Here is a 19,225-nt window from a genome sequence, read left to right as displayed (position 1 = left end):
TTACCTTTGCACCTGAATGATCTTGTCCTGGAGTGGTATGACCTAGACCGAGGTGTGGCACATCTAGGCCAAGGTGTGGCACAGCTTAGTCAAGTGTTGTCCTTCCTAGCCGAGGTCATTGTCACCTTAGTTGCCGAAGTCTTGTTGTTAGCCGATGTCACCCCTTGCCGGAGTGCTTTGCCGAGTAGCTTGTTAGATACGCTTTGTCATAGTCTTGTCTTGTCAATCTATCACCTTTTTGAAGAGAACCAACCAGTCGCTGCCACGTGTCCGAGCTGAGAGTTAAGTCAGCCGGCAGAGAGAGAAACCCATCATTTGTTCCTAAACTTGTTTGAAGAGAAGAGAGAGAAGCTCTAGGAGAGGGAGAAGAGTTCTTGAAGGAGAGTGGATTTCTAAGCTTGATTCCTAGAGATCGAACCGTTAGATCCGTGTTCTAAGGTTAGATTCTTGATCCGCTCTTGTTGTTCTTTATGTTCATGTTATTGCATTGCATGATTTAATATGATTTGTAAGCCATGCATTGCTTTGAAGTTCGGTTTTAGAAAGAGAAAATAGTATTCATGTGTTTTTCAAGAAAAGCCATGTTTCGATCCGAAAGTTCATGCCAAGATCCATGCTTTTGTGTTTGTTTTCATATGATTTTCAAGTATGGGTACCCAGGTCCATGTTTTCGAACTCATAGCTTGAAATCCCAGATTTTGTAAATAAAGAAGTTATGATTTTGGCATTCATATTCCTCATGTTCTTCATGTTCATGTTCTTCCTGTTCTTCACGGGTGGAAACCCAGATCTTCAGACTTCACTTCCCGAGGTGTAGTCGCCGAGACCACTCTTACCTAGACCTCACACTTAGGCCAAGTATCGTATCTCACCTTGGCCTACCTTGCATGATCACTTACACCTTTAGTTGTCTTTTGCGCACCTCGGCATGCTGCCGCATGCCGAAGCCTAGGTAGCCACACCTCGGCCAGGAGGTGTGGGACCTCGGCAAAGACCTGGTTGGTACCCAGCATGTCTTCCTGACATGAAAAACAGTGTTTTGACTTCCAGCATGCTTTCCCCAGATCATTTGCATACATGTGAGACCTGTTTTGAGAAGTATGTTCAGTATGCTTTGCCATGTGTTTGTAGGACTTGGACCTTTGCCTTGACCCCGACGTCCCAAGAACTAATGTGAGTGGTATTTTTAATAAAGTCATGTTCTTAAGGTTTTGATAAAGCTTTGCCTTGTTTTGATAAAAGTATTTGTTAAGCATGAATGATATCCCTATTTTATGAATCAAGTGTAAGCTTTGTTTTGAATGGCAATGTATCAAGTAAGCTTTGTTTTGACCTTCTCGGAAAGTCCCTCGTGCTGGAGGACTCTAAACTTTCGCAGCACCCTTGATGTATACCCAAGTGTTAAAGGGCTACGGGCTCTTGTAACATAGGTCCCTTGTGCTGGAGGACTCTAAACTTGCGCAGCACCCAAGTGTTAAAGGGCTACGGGCTCTTGTAACATAGGTCCCTTGTGCTGAAGGACTCTAAACTTGCGCAGCACCCAAGTGTTAAAGGGCTATGGGCTCTTGTAACATAGGTCCCTTGTGCTGGAGGACTCTAAACTTGCGCAGCACCCAAGTGTTAAAGGGCTACGGGCCTTCTTGCTTGGTCTTGTTTTGCCACTGGCGGTTTACCGCGTGGGTCTTGTAAGTAAGTGAGTAAGTTTTGAAAGACCAAGGTTATGCCGATGTTATGTTATAAGATTTGACATATGTTAAGCAAGTAAGTTTTGTAAGATCATGTTTGATGAACAAGATTTATCTCATGTTTTGTACAAGCTATGATAAGTTTGGTTTTGACAAAGATATACTATGTATTGTTTTGAAAAGACCTCGGCAATCATTTATTTAACCTCTTTATTATTTATACCATTCACTGAGTATCCAAGCTCACCCTCCCTATGTATATATGTAGGTAAAAAGCAAGAAGTCGGCTACGCCGAGATGTGTGTTTTGTATGCATGTTATGACGGTTGTAAGGATGTCGGCAATCCTGAAGATTATGTTCTATGATTTGTAGCTCAAGTGTTTTGTTTATGTCGGCAATTTTGAAGCTTATGTATTTTGAACATGTCGGCTCGAGAAGCCTTTTATCAAGATGTAACATGTATTTTGTACTTTATTTTATTTGTATTCAAGTTTTAAAAGCTATGTAAAGATGTATGCCATTTCATTTGACTTATGCACTGCTCTTATGGACTACCTGTATTTTGAATTAATGTTTCCGCACATGTTAGCCCCATATATTTATACTCTGATCGTGTGTGAATTTTGTAAGTTGGCCTTCGGTAATCTCGGATTACTGGCCATCACGACACCAAACTACTAGGGGCGGTTTGGGGTCGTGACATTTCACAATACTTCCACAAACAAAAATGTATACAATGTTTTACGACTTAAGACATATTCAATGTTCTTAAAGTTTAACAATACAACAAAATCCCCAATACATGGTTAAACATTTGCAAACAAGTCCGGATATTTCTCACGGACCTCTAACTCACGTTCCCACGTGGCTTCCTCCACTCCGTGATGTTTCCACAAAACTTTTACCAAGGGAATGGTCTTGCCTCGCAAGACTTGGTCCCGCCTATCCAAGACCCGCACCGGTCTCTCCTCATACGAGGCATCCTCATCAACCTCTAAGTCGGTCCAATCCAATACATGTGATGGGTCCAGCTCGTACTTCCGAAGCATACTAACATGAAACATGTCATGAACTCCAGACAACTGCGGCGGCAAAGCTAAACGGTAGGCAACCTCGCCAATCCTCTCAAGGATCTCAAAAGGGCCAATAAACCAAGGGAACAACTTCCCACTCTTACCAAATCTCATCAAACCCCGCCTAGGCGATATTTTCAAGAAGACATGATCACCCACCTCAAATACCAAAGGCCTCCTCCTACGGTCGGCATAACATTTCTGACGACTCTGGGCTGTAACAAGCCTCCTACGGATAAGCTCAACCTTCTCCGTCGTTTCCCTCACCAAATCCGGGCCCAACAAAGGTGCATCACCCACCTCGGCCCAACAAACTGGAGACCTACAAGGTCGGCCATACAAGGCCTCAAACGGTGCCATATCAATACTGGACTGAAAACTGTTGTTGTAGGCAAACTCCACCAAGGGTTGCCTCTCCCACGACCCACTAAAGTCAAGAACACAATCTCGAAGCATATCTTCAAGGATCTGAATAGTACGCTCGGACTGCCCGTCAATCTAAGGATGATAAACTGTGCTAAAGGTCAATCTAGTGCCCAAGGCACTCTGCAAACTCTGCCACAACCTAGCGGTAAAATGTGGATCTCTATCTGAAACGATCGACATTGAGACCCCGTGCAACCTCACTATGTCCCGAATATACAAGTCAGCAAGATGATCTACCGAATCTCTCACGTGCATAGGGATGAAGTGCGTCGACTTAGTCAACCGGTCTACAACCACCCAAATAGCATCACTACCCCGTTAAGTCCTCGGAAGACCTACAACGAAGTCCATAGTGACATGCTCCCATTTCCACTCGGCAATAGGCAAGGGTTGTAATAAACCCGCTAGCCTCTGATGCTCGACCTTCACTTGCTGACAAGTAAGGCACTTAGACACAAAAACTGCCACATCCTTCTTCACACCCCGCCACCAAAACTAGCGACCCAAATCATGATACATCTTGGTGCCTCCCGGATGCACCGCAAGGCATGAGTGGTGAAACTCTCGGAGTACCTCCTCTCGGCAAGACTCCGGCACAAATAAACGGTCTCGGTATCTCACACTCAGGTCAGGATACACAGTCAAACCCTTCTCAACCTTCCCACTGGAGATCTTCTCTCGGAGGGATTCTACCTCAAGGTCACCTCTCTGTGCCTCTAACACTCGACTCACAAGTGTACGCTGCGCAACAACAAGAAACAAGGCCACAGCCTCAACAGATTCGCTCAGAAGCAAATCAAACTTGCCAAGTGCACCCAACATCTCCCACTCCCGGATGGCTATACAAGCTATATCACTGATGGATTTCCTGCTAAGGGCATCGGCCACAACATTGGCCTTCCCCGGATAATAGTGCAATTCAAAGTCGTAATCCTCAATAAACGCTATCCACCTCCTCTGCCTCAAGTTCAAGTCTTTCTGTGTAAACAGATACTTCAGACTCTTATGATCCGAGAATACCTCGAATCTCTCACCATAAAGGTAGTGCCTCCAGATCTTCAAGGCAAAAATCACAGCTGCTAACTCTAGGTCATGTGTAGGGTAATTCCTCTCGTGTATTTTCAACTGCCGCGAGCCATAGACTACCTCTCTCTGGAATAATCAACACTGGGGCGGTAGTAAGTCTAACTTTCAACTCTTAGAATGAATTTTCACAAGTCTCACTCCACACAAACTTGACCGCTTTCCGCGTTAACCTAGTCAACGGCGACGCTAGCTTGAAGAAATCCTTCACAAACCGGTGGTAATACCCAGCTAATCCCAGAAAACTGCAGATCTCAAAAACACTTTTAGGCTGTGCCCAATCCTGCACTGCCTCAATCTTGGATGTATCAACAGACACCCCTTCTCCGGAGACCACATGGCCTAAGAACTTGACCTCTCCTAGCCAGAACTCACACTTCCCAAACTTGGCGTACAGCCTATGGGCTCTAAGCAACTCAAGCACCACTCTTAAGTGTTCTTCGTGCTCCTCCTCAGACGGTGAAAAGATCAGAATGTCGTCCACAAAGACGACCACAAAGCGATCTAAGAATTCCCGGAATATCCGGTTCATCAAATCCATAAACACTGCCGGTGCATTGGTGAGCCCAAAAGACATCACTAGAAACTCAAAATGGCCATATCGCATACAGAATGCCGTCTTCGGAATATCCTCCTCCTTGACCCTTAACTGATGGTAACCGGATCTCAAGTCTATCTTAGAAAAACAACGGGACCCTTTCAACTGGTCAAACAAATCATCAATACGGGGCATAGGGTACTTATTCTTAACCGTAGCCCAATTCAATTTCCGGTAATCAATACAAAGTCTCAAGGCACCATCTTTTTTTTTTAGCAAAGAGGGCCGGTGCTTCCCACGGTAAAACACTAGGGTGAATAAAGGCTTTATCTAGCAATTCCTGGAGCTGAATCTTCAACTCACTCAACTCGGCTGGGGCAAAACGATATCGTGCCATAGAAATCGGCGTCGTGCCAGGCACTAGATCAATAGAGAACTCAATCTCTCGATGAGGTGGTAAGCTAACAAGGTCCTCGGGAAAAACATCCGAATACTCACAAACCACTCTAGGCAGTACAATCTGGGTCTCATCACACTCACTACTTATGAAGCTAACGAGAAGACCACTAAGCTCACTCCGCCCTCGCAGATCATACACCGGTGGCAACACACTACCAACCCGATCCCCCAAGAAAAGAAAACAATCCTCGCTCAAGGTACATACAGTGACCCTCTGGCGGTAGCAATTAATAACAGCCCGGTATGACGATAACCAGTCCATATCCAAAATCACATCAAAACCCGACATAGCCATAACTACAAAAGAAAATGGAAGCAGGCGGTCAGCGACCTCTATATCACAGCCCCGACACCCTTGTTTCAAAATTAGTTCACACCCAATAGGTGATACAACACATATAAGAGATGCTAACTGCTCCAACCCCAAAACAGATGCAAATGCAACAGATATAAAGGAATGGGATGCACCCGTATCAATCAATACATTGGCAACCGAGTTGCAAAACATAAAGGTACCTCTCACAACAGATGGAGCCGGTACAAGATCTTGCGCGGTAACAGCATACACGCGCCCAGAAGGTCTCTGATCTACCTGCTCACCCCTAGGAGCAAAAGACTGCTGCACAGACTGAGACGATGACGCCCCCTGATTGGCCCTCGAGGCCTGAACAGACTGTGCTGGCTGAAAACTCTGCGTCTACCTCGAACCAGACGCACCCGAGGTGGCACTCAACTGCGGGCAAAACCTCTTCAGGTGCCCCACCTGACCACACTAATAAGAAGGCAGTGGCTGACCTCTACCCTGACTCTGGCTCTGAGGTCGGGCCGAAGATGAAGCAGCTCTCTGACCTCCTCTCATCTGCGGGCAAGCTGGAGACTTGTGTCCCAGCTGACCACATTTGTAACAAGTAACGTCTCCCTGACTGCCTCTCCCAGAGCCTGAACTCGGCACTGGAAAGGTAGATCTCGCAAAAGCTCACTGGGACTGCTGAGGGTTAGAACCCTTCTGCCTCCTACCGTTCCCCTGGCCATCCTAACTCCTCTTAGAGCCCCTTCTTCTCTCCCCTTCCTCATGCATCATAGTCTCCATATGGGCTGCAGCATCCACATGACACCCATACTCTCGAGTCATAGACCCCCTAACTCTCATTTTGAGCCCGTGCCTTAACTTCTTCTTAAATTCCAAACAACGGCGTTCCTCAGACGCCACAAGCTTAGGTGCAAACCTGGATAAACTAGTAAATGCGACCTTAAACTCGGCCACTGATGAACTCAGCTGCTTAAGCTGGCAGAACTGATCTCTCAACTTCTCCCTGACTGCGGGAGACAGAAACTTCTCCTAGAAAGCATCTACAAAGGCCTCCCAAGTACCAGCAATACGACCCCTCATGAACTTCCACCACTGACCTGCATCCCCCTTTAGCTGGAAAGATGCCAAGGTCACCTTCAATGCCTCATCTTTAATGCCAAGCATCTCAAATGTCTTAATCATCTGCTCAAGCCATTCATCAGCCTTCAGTGGCTCCTTAGGATCCCCCAGAAACTCATTCGGATTAGGCCAGAAAAACTCCCTCTTTAGAAAAGAAGGGCCTACCTCCACCACATGGACTTGGGCTTGATTTTCAGCTCTGAGAATGCCCAAGGATTCCCTTAATGCTCTTGCCATCTCGCGGGCTAAGGCACCCATGGCCTGCTGACCTGCTGGCTCGGCCACATTGGCCTGACCAACCCCCTCCTGCTGCGCCGGAATCTCATCCGGTATAGGCATCTCCTGCCTCCCCGGCCTACCTTGCCTACCACCACGTCTCCGTCCTGACATCCTAATAAAGGTAACGAAGAACATTAGCACATTCACAAACGTGCCGAAACTATAACACTCGCGTCCTAATGCATGGACAACTGTAATTCATTCCACGTAAGCACATAATCACATAAGCACTTACGAATTTCATTTCTGGATAATGACAGTCCCGAGGCGTTACTAGAGTTCCAATTAGAAACAGCATTGATCAAGTGCTTTTCCAATAGGACTCCCAAAAACCCAAGGATCCAATCAACATCCTAGAAACTACATTCCATACCCATATAGTCACATAAGCATGTTATCACATAAGTACATAGCATTACATCTAAGTCTCTAACAAGTGAGACAAACCCATTATGGTACTAACCACTTCCCGCGTACCCAAAGTATTCGAACCCGGTACGCTCTGATACCAAGTTGTAACGCCCTCAAAATAATACATAAAACCCAACATTCTTGACATGCATTGACATAAGAGAATAAACATCTTTCCATTCATCAAAGTAGTTAAGTACAAAAGTATTACATGTTGACAACAAAAGTAAATGCCCTAAGGGCTTACAACTTTCCAAGCCAACACTTGGTTACAAAAAAAAAAAAAAAAAAAAAGAAGAGTACTAACTCAAAATACATTAAGCCTTTGGCTTCAATTTACATGTAATACACCAAAAAGATAACAAAACAACAACAAGAGTCTTCAACTCCCAGAACCTCCCAAGCTATGTCCTTGGAGGTGGCATGTCACCTAGACCTGAAAATGATGTCCCATATATGGTGAGCCACAGCCTAGTAGAGATATACTAAACCAGATATAAGCAATGTCTAAATAATAGCATTTGATAGGTGGTTAACACTTATAAACCAATTTATATCACAATACAGTTCCATGACAATCATGTCCATGTTACAATCCATTTTCCTTTACTTATCAAATCATTTCATAAACGTGGCTCAGAACCTGGCCAAACATTTCAATGAGACTACATCTCACATTAAAACACTCTTTTTGATTCAACATTCAAATGAGTTTACAACTCATAATTAAAACACTTCCATGTCTCAATTAATACACATATTCGCTGTATTAACACTTCTATTTAATACACATATTTGATGTATTAACACTTCAATTTGATACATGTATTTGTTGTATCAATGGAGTCCATCCCCTATCTCCTCCCAAACAGGTTTGAGAGTCCATCCCCTATCTTTCGTCAAACCATGGAGTACAAACCATGGAGTACATCCCCTATCTCCTCCCACACATTACACATATTCCAAGTATATAAACAATTATCATATACAAGGATCAATCAATACACATATTTGATGTATTATTCCAACTGTCATATTCCATGACATATTCAATATGATTAGTTTCGATTTTCCCTAATCAACATGCAGTATCTACAACAATCAAGATTATCCTCCACCGATAGCCCAAAGCAGCTATTTCTAAACAGAAGATAAATGCATCAACAGATATAATATCATCATTTACATAGGTGAGTGATAAATTAATCCAACTACACCATTCAATCCCATAATTTCCCAATTTCATGGATTTCAACTCAATTTCATGTTTTCCCAAATTAATTATACCAATTAATTTATCACAATAATTAGGGCATTCTCCTCCTTTACAAAAAATCAACCCTAAGGTTCAATTTCCTCAATTTGACACTAATAATGCCATTTTCCAAGTCTTACATACACATGGGTTTTTAATATTTGAAAACCCCTCTTTTATAAATTACACAACAACCCTAACTTTTCCCGAAATTACCCAACATCACCAACTAATCAAAATGACCAAAATTAAAGACAAAACTCATAAGATAGAGTAGGGTATCCGTACCTCGAAATTAGAAGCCCAAAGGAGTGGATGAGGAAAAACCAAAGTGCTCCAAATCCACTATTGTTCATATTAAAACAAAGCCCTCGCGACCCTCTACCTTTCTTACAAAGAACTTAGGGTAAAAACACACTAAAAATAGATGAAACCCTAGAGAGAAGTTAAGTGAAGAGAGAGAGAGAGAGAGAGCTGAATCTAGGGTTTTGAAATCAAAAGGGATGAAAAAGAGAGAGAGAGCTGAACGAAGGAAAGCTCGTTCGAGCCAAGAAATGCAACTCTCAGGTCGAAAACCAGACGCAGATGCAGGCTCGAGCTAAGGAACCCTGGCTCAAGCCACCAGACACAACACCCAACTCTCGCTCGAGCGAAGGACCAAAAACAAAGAGCTCGCTCGAGCGAAGAACCAAAATTCTGGGAGCAACCATTTGCTCCCAATCACACCCAACCTGTAACAAACCTGCCCAAAACATCCTATAACTCAAATACAAAGTATTGAAGGACGAAAACAAGATATATACAGCAACCAACATCCACGGAACCAAGTCCGGATTACACTAATCAATGGAGGGAAAACCAGGGTCGCTATAAGAAGTTAGATTCGTGGACTCCATGTGAAAAAAATATGATTACTGCATCTGTTCTATTTTCAGGTTTTGGATGCATTAGGTGAGTCAATTGCTTGTGCCAATTATGACTCTTGGATGGTTTACTTACCTGAAGGTGACTTCTTATCACGCATTGAACCAACTGACTTTTTTAAGGTAGACACTCAATATCCACTTCTGGTGTTGTGTTAGATTGATTCTATTTCTTAATTTCATGGGTCATCGTCCTAGGATTTTGCTACCCTTCTGATTGAAGACTGAAACAAGTAAAATTTATTTTGTAGGCACATTATGCTTTAGATATTGTTTTCCAAAAGACACATGAAACACTTTTTTATTTTCTAGCCATTAAAAGTGTGCACATTTGACTTGCTTCTTCAGATAATTAAAGAAAAACTAAACCAAAGGAACATATATATTTTTTGTTAAAGTTGCTACCGGGCGTTTATGGTTCGATAAGAACTGGAAAAAAAATTCAATCTCACCATTATGAAAATTACTAAATTAGGTGAGCAGAGTATAGATAAAAGAATAGAGGCAGATTGAAAATTTCACATGGGGCCTATTTGAACTCTTGCAATTATTTCTTGGTTTAATAAGTTTGAGTCTTGTTTTTAGGTTTCTATGGGTTAGTTGGCTGTTGGTTTAAAATCAGTTCTAGCTTTATTAGGAATCACAAGTTTGAGTCGGTAGTCTTTAAATTTTCTGGATATGGGCCTTTGTTTTGATCTATTGGTCATAATATGCGTTTAGCTATGTTTTTGGGAATTATATTTGGCCAACGTTAGGTTTTGAATATTAATATATTATAAGTAGTCAAAATTTAGTTGAGGTAGTAGAAGTATAGCAGCCCATAAAAATCCTTGTAATCTTTCTATTTGAAAGAGTTGAGGTTTTGTTTTTTGATTTTGGTTAAACTTTGCGAACTTCAAGCTCCTCTCTTTTTCTTCTTCTTTTTCTTCACAATGCAGCCAAGTTTTTCTGTGTGAATCACCATTCATACCTAATTTCCATGCGCACTGTACGGAGGGTAAAGAAAGAGTATATAATTTTGGTTTTTCTATAACTTTTATGAAACCTAAAACACTAGGATAAAAAAACTTTATGATAAGAGATTTCAGCAATCAATTTTCCTATGGATCTTACAAACTAAAAAAATACTTGAAGATTAGCAGACACAATCAATTGCATATATGTAGCTGTGTCACCTTCGTGACTGAGATGAACTTTTTGAAACAAGAAATCACTTATAGCCCTGTTATTGTGTTCTCTTAATTCTGGAAAACTACTTAATATGACTTCTAATCATTCTTCAGGACCTTGAGAAGTATGCAAGTCTTGATGCTGCGTGAGAATGGAGAAAATTTCTTGTAAGTATTGTGTATATATTCATATATATTCTATTCCTTATCAGCCTTTTTTTTTTTTTTCTTTTTCTTGAATATAGAAAGACTATGTTTTAATTTTTTTTTTTTGATAAAGTAGAAAAGGAAAATCTTGGCTATCATGTTCTTTTCAAAATTGAGAATGAGCCAAAATTTTTACTTCTCTTGTATTTGAGGTTGTCCAATATATCAAGCTATAAAAGCTCAAGGCTGAATCACAAAAAAATGATTTAACAGATTGCCCAATATCCTGGATACGTGATTTTGCAGAAGTTGCCTTCATGATTTCCTATTATTGCTCTTATCAAGAATATAAAATGCATTTTTGTACAGGATGCAATACTGCCAATGTCTGCAGCTACAATGGCTCTGTTACCTTTATCTATTCGATGTGATTGGGGTGTTCTATCCACTACTGCAACTAGATATGCCCCCTCTCTCTTGAAATCCTTTGCCTAAATGGGACCTCAGGGAGCCCTTAGTGCTATGAAGCTTCTCAGACCCTTCTCAGAAATAGTTGATTCCTTGGAGTTGAAAGAGCCTTTTATACGAAATTGGATAGATCTTCTGGCTTTCTTGCTCGCAGGGGTGAAATCTAATGGTATTCTATCCGCAGAGATGGTAACTATTACAAATCAAGGTTTTTTCTTTATTTTTTTTTTGAACTGTGGTATGATCATGAAATATAAGTATGCTTGTGCTGCTTATTTTATTGATAACATAATAATTTTGTGCTTCAATCTTTTCAGGTATACATGTTTGCAAAATGGTACAAGCCAGGTTGCAGTCTGGAGTATCCCATTCAGGGAACTAGGGCAGTTGTTGATGCTCTTGTTGAGCTGTGGGAGTAAAGCTAAGAAGTGGTCAAGTGAGTAAATGATTTAACTGAAAAAAATATAGAATTTCTCATTCAGATTGAATTATATTTCTTTCTTATTCATTAATTGATAAAAATAAATATTTGCTGCAGTTTGTACGCGATAAGAAGGCGGTTGTTAGTAATGCCTCTATGTGGGACACATTGGATCTATTACCTAAGGAAGTCATTCCAAAGTCATACTAGGACAGGATCAAAATGACCCCTCAATGTGAATCATTTATGCATCTTCATTTGGGTTTTGATGCAGAGGTGAGTGATAGTAACAACCAACCTTGCTTATGATTATTAAGGGGGGGGGGGGGGGGGAAAGAGAAGCTTTTGGTTCGCTAAGTGTAGACACCCCATTTTGATTGGCCCTAAGACTTGGGCGCTTTTTTTTGATTACCCGATGATGACAATTAGAATGTGTTTCTCACAGAATCCTCAGTAAGAAAGATGGAATTTGAACTTTAATTCCAACCTTTACACATTTTTTTGGCCAAACTATTTTAGACCTAAGAAATATTTAAAAACATCTTGTTTATAGGTTTGGAGTTGAAGGAAATAGGAGGGGATGGAAGAAAACTAGTTTAGGAAAAGAATGAGCATCAAATCATTAAGAGGGAAATGAACAACCTTCACAAAATTAGGCATATCTCTTTGTATACTTGGAATTTAAATGTGAGGCCATAACCATTGAAAATTAGACTTTTGGGGCTTCAATTTAGACCCAAGAACCACCTAAGCCCAAGTCCAGATAAGGGAGATATGCCCATTTGAAGTTGGGCTTAAGAGAAGATTTTGTTGACTTGGCCCAAGGGAAATGAATAGCCTTCACTAAATTAGGCATATCTCTTTGTACAATTGGAATGTAAATATGAGGCCACCACTATTGGAAAGTAGACTTCTGGGGCTTCAATTTAGACCCAAGAACCACCTAAGTCCAAGTCTAGATGAGAGAGATATGCCCATTTGAAGTTAGGCATAATGGCAGATTTTGTTGACTCGGCCCAAAACAACAATAGCCCATTTTTCTTGGTTTTGGTTCGGTTGGGACAACCCATTTACCTATTTTCTGATCCATTCAAGTGCATCCACTCATCCTCCATTATACCTAATCATCCCCCATTGTCAAAACAAGGTTTTGTTTGCATCCATAAAGGAGTATCTGTAGACGTCCCCGGAACGCCCCGGGAGGAACGAGCTCCCGTTCTGTTCATTTGTGGGGTCACTACAGCTCAGACTCTCAAATTGTCACGGTTCTTAATCTGAACCAAAGAGTCCAAATCCGGCAAATCGTTTTGAGAAACAGATTTTTGAAAAGTAGTGCCAAACATGGACTGCTTTGCCAAATACAGAGTCGCCACCTAAATATTTTTAAAATGGAAAAATTTAGGAAACCCTAACTCGGTGCCGAAGGCCACATGTCCGTCATCACCGGAGTTGTCTCGGCTCGGGAACTTGGGTACGATCGGGGAAGGTCAGCTATGAGCACCCCCTTTCGCCCGGTCCGAAGACCGGCCTCTACTAACCATGATATCCGATTTTGAAAACGTTATGTGTTCTTATTCCATTTATTAGCTTAGAATTACTGTGTTATGCGCGCAGCAAACAAGTATAGACTAGATTGCCTAATTTGGAAAGAAACATTGCATATCCGTTCGTTTTGAAAATGCTTTGGAATTTGCTACTCGCAAGTAGGCTAAAACACGGATTTCAATGAGTTTTTCCAACTCAAACAATCCAACCTTCACCCAGAGGCATTCAAACAGTTTAACACATAAGCATTTAGCCGCATGGCAAGCATACTGTCATGTTAACATTCACACACATGCGAGATGCTAAAGCATAAATACTTACATCGTACTCCGTGCAAATCAGTAAACTAGTTAGCAAAACATGCGTGTCCTAGTTCATGCTAAATTGCCTAATGCAACACATACAGGATGCAATTAGATAGGCTCGGCTAATCTAAGCATGGCATATGAAATGCGATCAACTATCACATATTCAATTTTTGAATTGAAGTACAAATGCAGTTAGCATGATGTGCCGAGCCTAATGCATGCAATACAAATGGATGCACACATGCACAGCATAAGGTATGCTAATTTAAATGTGCCCTAATCTACCATCGTAAGCAGGTAAATAAAAGGGAAGAAAGACGTGAGGTTGGAAGACATACACACACTCACGCACGCATATTACAGATTTGCCCTCACTTGGAGGGACCAAATAAATATTACAAATTAATTAACTATGCAAGCTAATTAAATATTACAAATTAATTAATTTAATTAACAAATTAAATTAAGCTAAGAAAACAGATGAACCGCCTCGGGAAACGCACCGCCATGCATAGGCTGCCTCTGTTTTCCTTCCTTCACTCCTCTGGAGGCTGTCAAAACCTCAGGACTGCATCCCTGGACACTGGGGAGCGCCACCGGCTGAGTGGAATTACCACCGGCAGTGGTGTATGGCCATCGGCACAAAATGAAGCTGTCGGCAGAGGAATTATTGCCGGTCGGCACCTTACACTGCCGGTCGGCAGAGTGTTCCTGCAGAATCTGCAAATGACAGCAACAGAGGGCAAGGCAAAGCATGGCAACACAATTCAAGGCATATATGCACCAACCATGTCCCTTATCATGATAATGACTCAAAGGGGCATGTGCCTCGATTCTCGGACCACCAATCACGCATTTCCATGCATGATGGTCCAAAGAACCAAGTATGCAACTTTGATTTCAAATGAAATGCAAACCAAATCAAACCAAAGTCCTAATCCCTATCACCAAATCAAGGGGCAAGGAATGCATGCAAAATGCAATGCAACCTAAGCATACAAGCTAAGGATGCAACATGGCATGGCAACTAACTTATGCAAGCATACAAGCATACATATGGCAATGCAAATGGATGCAAAGATGGACTTAAACATGAATTAGGCAACTCTAAATAGGCCTAAAACAGTAGCCATAATGCTAAAATGAGGGGCCAAATACATATGCGCACATACACATGTTGAAAGGCCAACACTTGGGCACAAGTTGAACAACCCTCAAACACATTTGAAAGGGGGAATCATGGACTAATTAGCATGCAACATGAGCTCTAAAAATGCATGTTAGGATGGTGCCAAACCAAGCAACAAAATCAAGCCAAACATGCAACAAATAGTCCAAGTGTTCAAAGCAAACCAATGGGGCATTGAACTACACTTAGCAAGACCAAACATGGCATGGACTAAATGACTAAAAACAGAGTTTTAGGACATAACATAAGGCCCAAAAGACCACTTAGATGGCATCTAAATGGCTCAAAAACAAAGGCATGCACAAATGGTCAAAACAAGGAGCATGCAACACATGCTTCCAAAGCATCAAAGGGGCATGCAAGGCAATCAAGCAAGCATGAAAATGGGACTGAAATAGCTTATAGGGTGGCCCCAAATCACCAAAACAATGCAAAGATGCCATGCTACACATTCATATGCTCAAGGCCAACAAGCCTAAATACAAAGGAGCTATATGATGCATGCCAAATTCGACCCAAACAACCTAGGAAAGACCTAGAACATGGCAAAACATGCACAAAATCTTCACAAGACCAACCCTAAAACATGCTCCAACAAAGGCTAACAACCTAAGACATGTTAAGGCATAACAAGGCATTACAAGGCAACTATGCTAAGCATGCATGGAGTACCAAAACCAATTTAAAATCATGTTATATTATGGATATATAAGCATGAAAAACAGCCTAAACATGCTCAACACACACTCAAGCATAGGCTCTCTTAAGAGACCAAAATATGTCCTTTTCAAGGACAACAAGGAGAGGGGGTGGCCCTCTCCTTCTTGGGACTTCAAGGCATCATCTTCACCACTGAAATCCCTCAAGATTTCATTGGTGAAGAGACCCCAACACCAAAATCCCGGAGCTAGCACAAAATGGCTCAAAATGAGGCCTTTCAAGGCCTAAGGGGGGTCAACCACCCTCAAACAACAAAACACTCTTAATAAACAATAAAGAGGGCCTAAAAATAGAACTTTTTTATGTTATACAATAAGCACAAAAACAGCTCTAAGACAGGTAGAAAATCAATGTAAAAATGGGGAATAAAGGTGTAAGTTTCTTACCCTTGATGACCCCTTCACAAATGGTGCTCCAATGGCCTTCTTTAGCTTGAATCCAACACCAAAACTTCAAAACCAGTCCCTTAGAACCTCAAGAGCCAAAGGAAGGTGAAACACTATGTGTTTGTGTGCAATAGTATGGACTAAACACACTAAAACACACACAAGAGGGAAAAAGAGAGAGATAAGGTGTAACAAACCCTAACCCTAGATCTCAAACCCTAACAATGGCTGTCTAAGCTCTCAAAATATCTCAAAATGTCTAACCTCCCAAGCCAAGAGACCCCTCTCTCTCTATATGGCACTTCTTGTCTTGTAAAGCTTACAAGACAAGCTTCATAAGAGGGAGATCCCTCCATACACGTGTATGGAGGGGAGCAAAAGCAAGACAGCTGTCTTAAAATATCTGCTAAAGCAGATGCACAGTAATCGGCCGGCCAAAAATGCCATCTTGGCCAAAAAGAGTGCCGACCGGCACTAAAAAGTGCTGACCGACAACAAATAGTGCCGGCCGGCAATATACATTGCCGGTGGCAGCAAAAACCAGCCGGTGGCCTCTAGCCACTGCCGGTGATGGGTGGGGATGATCCACAAGCCCTACCCTGCCCTTCCAAGGCAAAACACAAGTGTTTGGTGCAAAACCAGACACTAAACGGTCGAGTTCGGAGATCCTGAGGCAAGGCACGCGAGCCGAGGCCTCCGGGAACTCCAAACGAATACAAACATGGATGATCACCGTGTGTTCAAACGGTGACGTCCAAGTCTTGAGGACGGTCAAAAATGGGGTGTCTACAGTATCCCATGCAACCATCTTGAAAATTTACCCTCCTATCACATTCTTGTCTCCCACCTTGTCTCCCACAATATAGAATGATCATATTGTAAAAGAGAAGGAGGACCACGAAATTGAAGAGAAAAGCGTGAGAAAAGGGTGAAAAAAGAGAAAAATTGAGTTTTTGAGCCAAAAATATTCCTATCTTCCATATACACCCCATACCTTTCATAGCTACTGAAATTCCTTATTTCCATATACCAAAACCACTCCAAAAATTCTGATATAGCCAAAGATCAATTGCCTTGATTATAAGGAAGAATGTTTAGTGATTGAAAGTGAGAAAAACTAGAGAGTTAGCCACTTTCCATACCACAAACTCCATAAACTCCATAATTTCGAATTGAGGATTTGAGAACACACTTCCTACACTTGAGGGTGATCAAGAGGAAGTTTGGAAATCAAGAAGTTCAATCTTTCTTTGGAAGGTGAATTTTTAGTCTTTTATTTTCTTATATTTTATATCTCATATTATTTTCTTGCTTCTTATTTCATAGTGTTTTGTTATAATCCAAGTGGTTTGTTTATCTCATATTTATTTTCTTACTTTATATTTCATAGTGTGTTGTTATAATCCTAGTGGTTTGTTTAGCTCATAATTATTTATTTATTTATTTATTTTTATTCGCATGCTTTAATTTCATTTAGTTTTGTTGTAATCTTGCATGTTCTACCTCATATTTATTTTTTCTTGTACTAGTCTCATATTAGTTTTGTTGTAATCTTGCATGTTCTATCTTATATATGTTTTATTGCTTTAGGTTTATGTTGTGAGTTTGCACTTTTTATTTTATTTTATATTTGTTTTCTTGTTTTTTAATCTAACCGGTAGTGGTTAGTTGAGCCACCTACATATTTTTTTTTTTGTTGTTCCTTTTCTTGGTTTCGCAACAAGACAGGTTTTGCTTGGCCTAGTTGGCCGGCCGGCCTATTTGGCAGGTCGGTTAGCTTCTTCCGAACAAGATGGCGTAATCTCCCAAAGTTGACCAATTTCTGCCGGCAGTTCCAAAGAACATGAAGCTTTTATTTTATTTATGTTTATTTTGAGTGTTTTGCGAGGTTTTTTTATTTTGATGTAATACTCTTCTCATCCCTCTCCAATTTGGTTTGTAATTATTCTTTCAAGTGTTATAATAATTCCTCGTCCTGCTACTTTCGATCTCGTTCTTTAACTTGCTTTCTTTATCTGTAAATATGCATCATATTTTGTCTTTCATTATATCCATGCTTTGCATCTATGTTTCATGCATCTTGATTCGGCTAAGTTTGCATTTGTGGGTTTAATAAAATTCCTATGTGATTATGTGCGCTACCTCATGTTCTTGAGATGATTCACATGTCATATCTTAGAAGCCGAATATTTAGTTGCATCTCACGAGTGAATTGCATTAGGCTTTTGTATATAAGATCATGCATGTTTTACTAACTTTATTTTGTAGCTTGTTCGTGGGACGTCAAACATGTAAGTTTTTATGTTTTAGCATCCCATTTGTGTGTGTTTTTCTTACTATGTTTAGCATTCTACCATGAGGCTATTTGCTTATGTGATGTAACTCTATGAATGCCAGTGGATGGAGGTTATGTCGCTTAATTTGGAATGATGTTGATTTTCATGTTTGTAAACTCAATTTATTTAGGTTGTACATCTTCAAAACTACATGAAAACAAGTTGTTCCACAGTGGGTGACATAGTCTATACTTGTATGCTTCACATAGTAAATTGTAGGATTTATTAAATAATCAGAACATGAACATATAAAAAAAATAAAATCCATATCATGGTTAGTGAAGGCCGATCTCTTGATCGGGTGAGCGGGGGTGCTTAATTAATGACCTTCCCCTCTCATACCTAAGGTTCTGAATCAAGACAACTTTGGTTACGACGAACAGTGGCCTTGGCACGAGTCACGGGTGTCCTAATTTTTTCAAAATAAATATTAGATGGTGACTCTGAGATCTGATGACGTAGTCCATTTCTGGCAAAAGGTTTTTGCAATAAAATAGATTTTCTAAAAGTTACAAATGTGGACTCTCATTTATGTTTCACATTGCACTCGTGAGACTATATCAAAGAGATCGAGGGTCCGAACTGTTTAACGCGCGCGGGTATCCCTCGGGCATGTTACACTAAGTGAGGTGCTTCTTTAAAAAATCCATTATGAATTCTCTTGTCAGCAAATATTTTTTTCCCCACAACTGTTCAATATCAGATGCAAAAGTTCTGTTTGGTCATTGTATTGTTTGTGGGTTAGTTTCTGTTATGTAGGCCATCAAGTCTTATTTCACTACCTTAGAAAATATTTTTCATGTCCATGTTCAACATGAACCATGTTGATCTCTATTCAGTGGACATGCGGTTAAACTTGAGCATTTAGAGGAGATGATTGTCTAACATAGCATCAAAGCATTAGTTTTGGTAGGACTTGGGTTCAAGTCTCCGTGTGTTTATTTTTTCCACCATTATGCTTTTCGCTTGGCATC

The 19,225-nt window shown here is 41.0% G+C and overlaps 1 pseudogene; it reads left to right on the top strand.

Moving 5' to 3' along the window:
- LOC114256623 (prolycopene isomerase 1, chloroplastic-like) overlaps positions 1-19,225 on the top strand; it is a 31,351-nt pseudogene that overhangs the window by 9,534 nt on the left and 2,592 nt on the right.

Source organism: Camellia sinensis, chromosome 6, assembly GCF_055761805.1.
Source record: "Camellia sinensis isolate YWXY chromosome 6, ASM5576180v1, whole genome shotgun sequence".
Taxonomy (NCBI): domain Eukaryota; kingdom Viridiplantae; phylum Streptophyta; class Magnoliopsida; order Ericales; family Theaceae; genus Camellia; species Camellia sinensis.
Note: the sequence above shows the minus strand (reverse complement) of the source record. Positions and strands in the feature narration are given on the sequence as shown.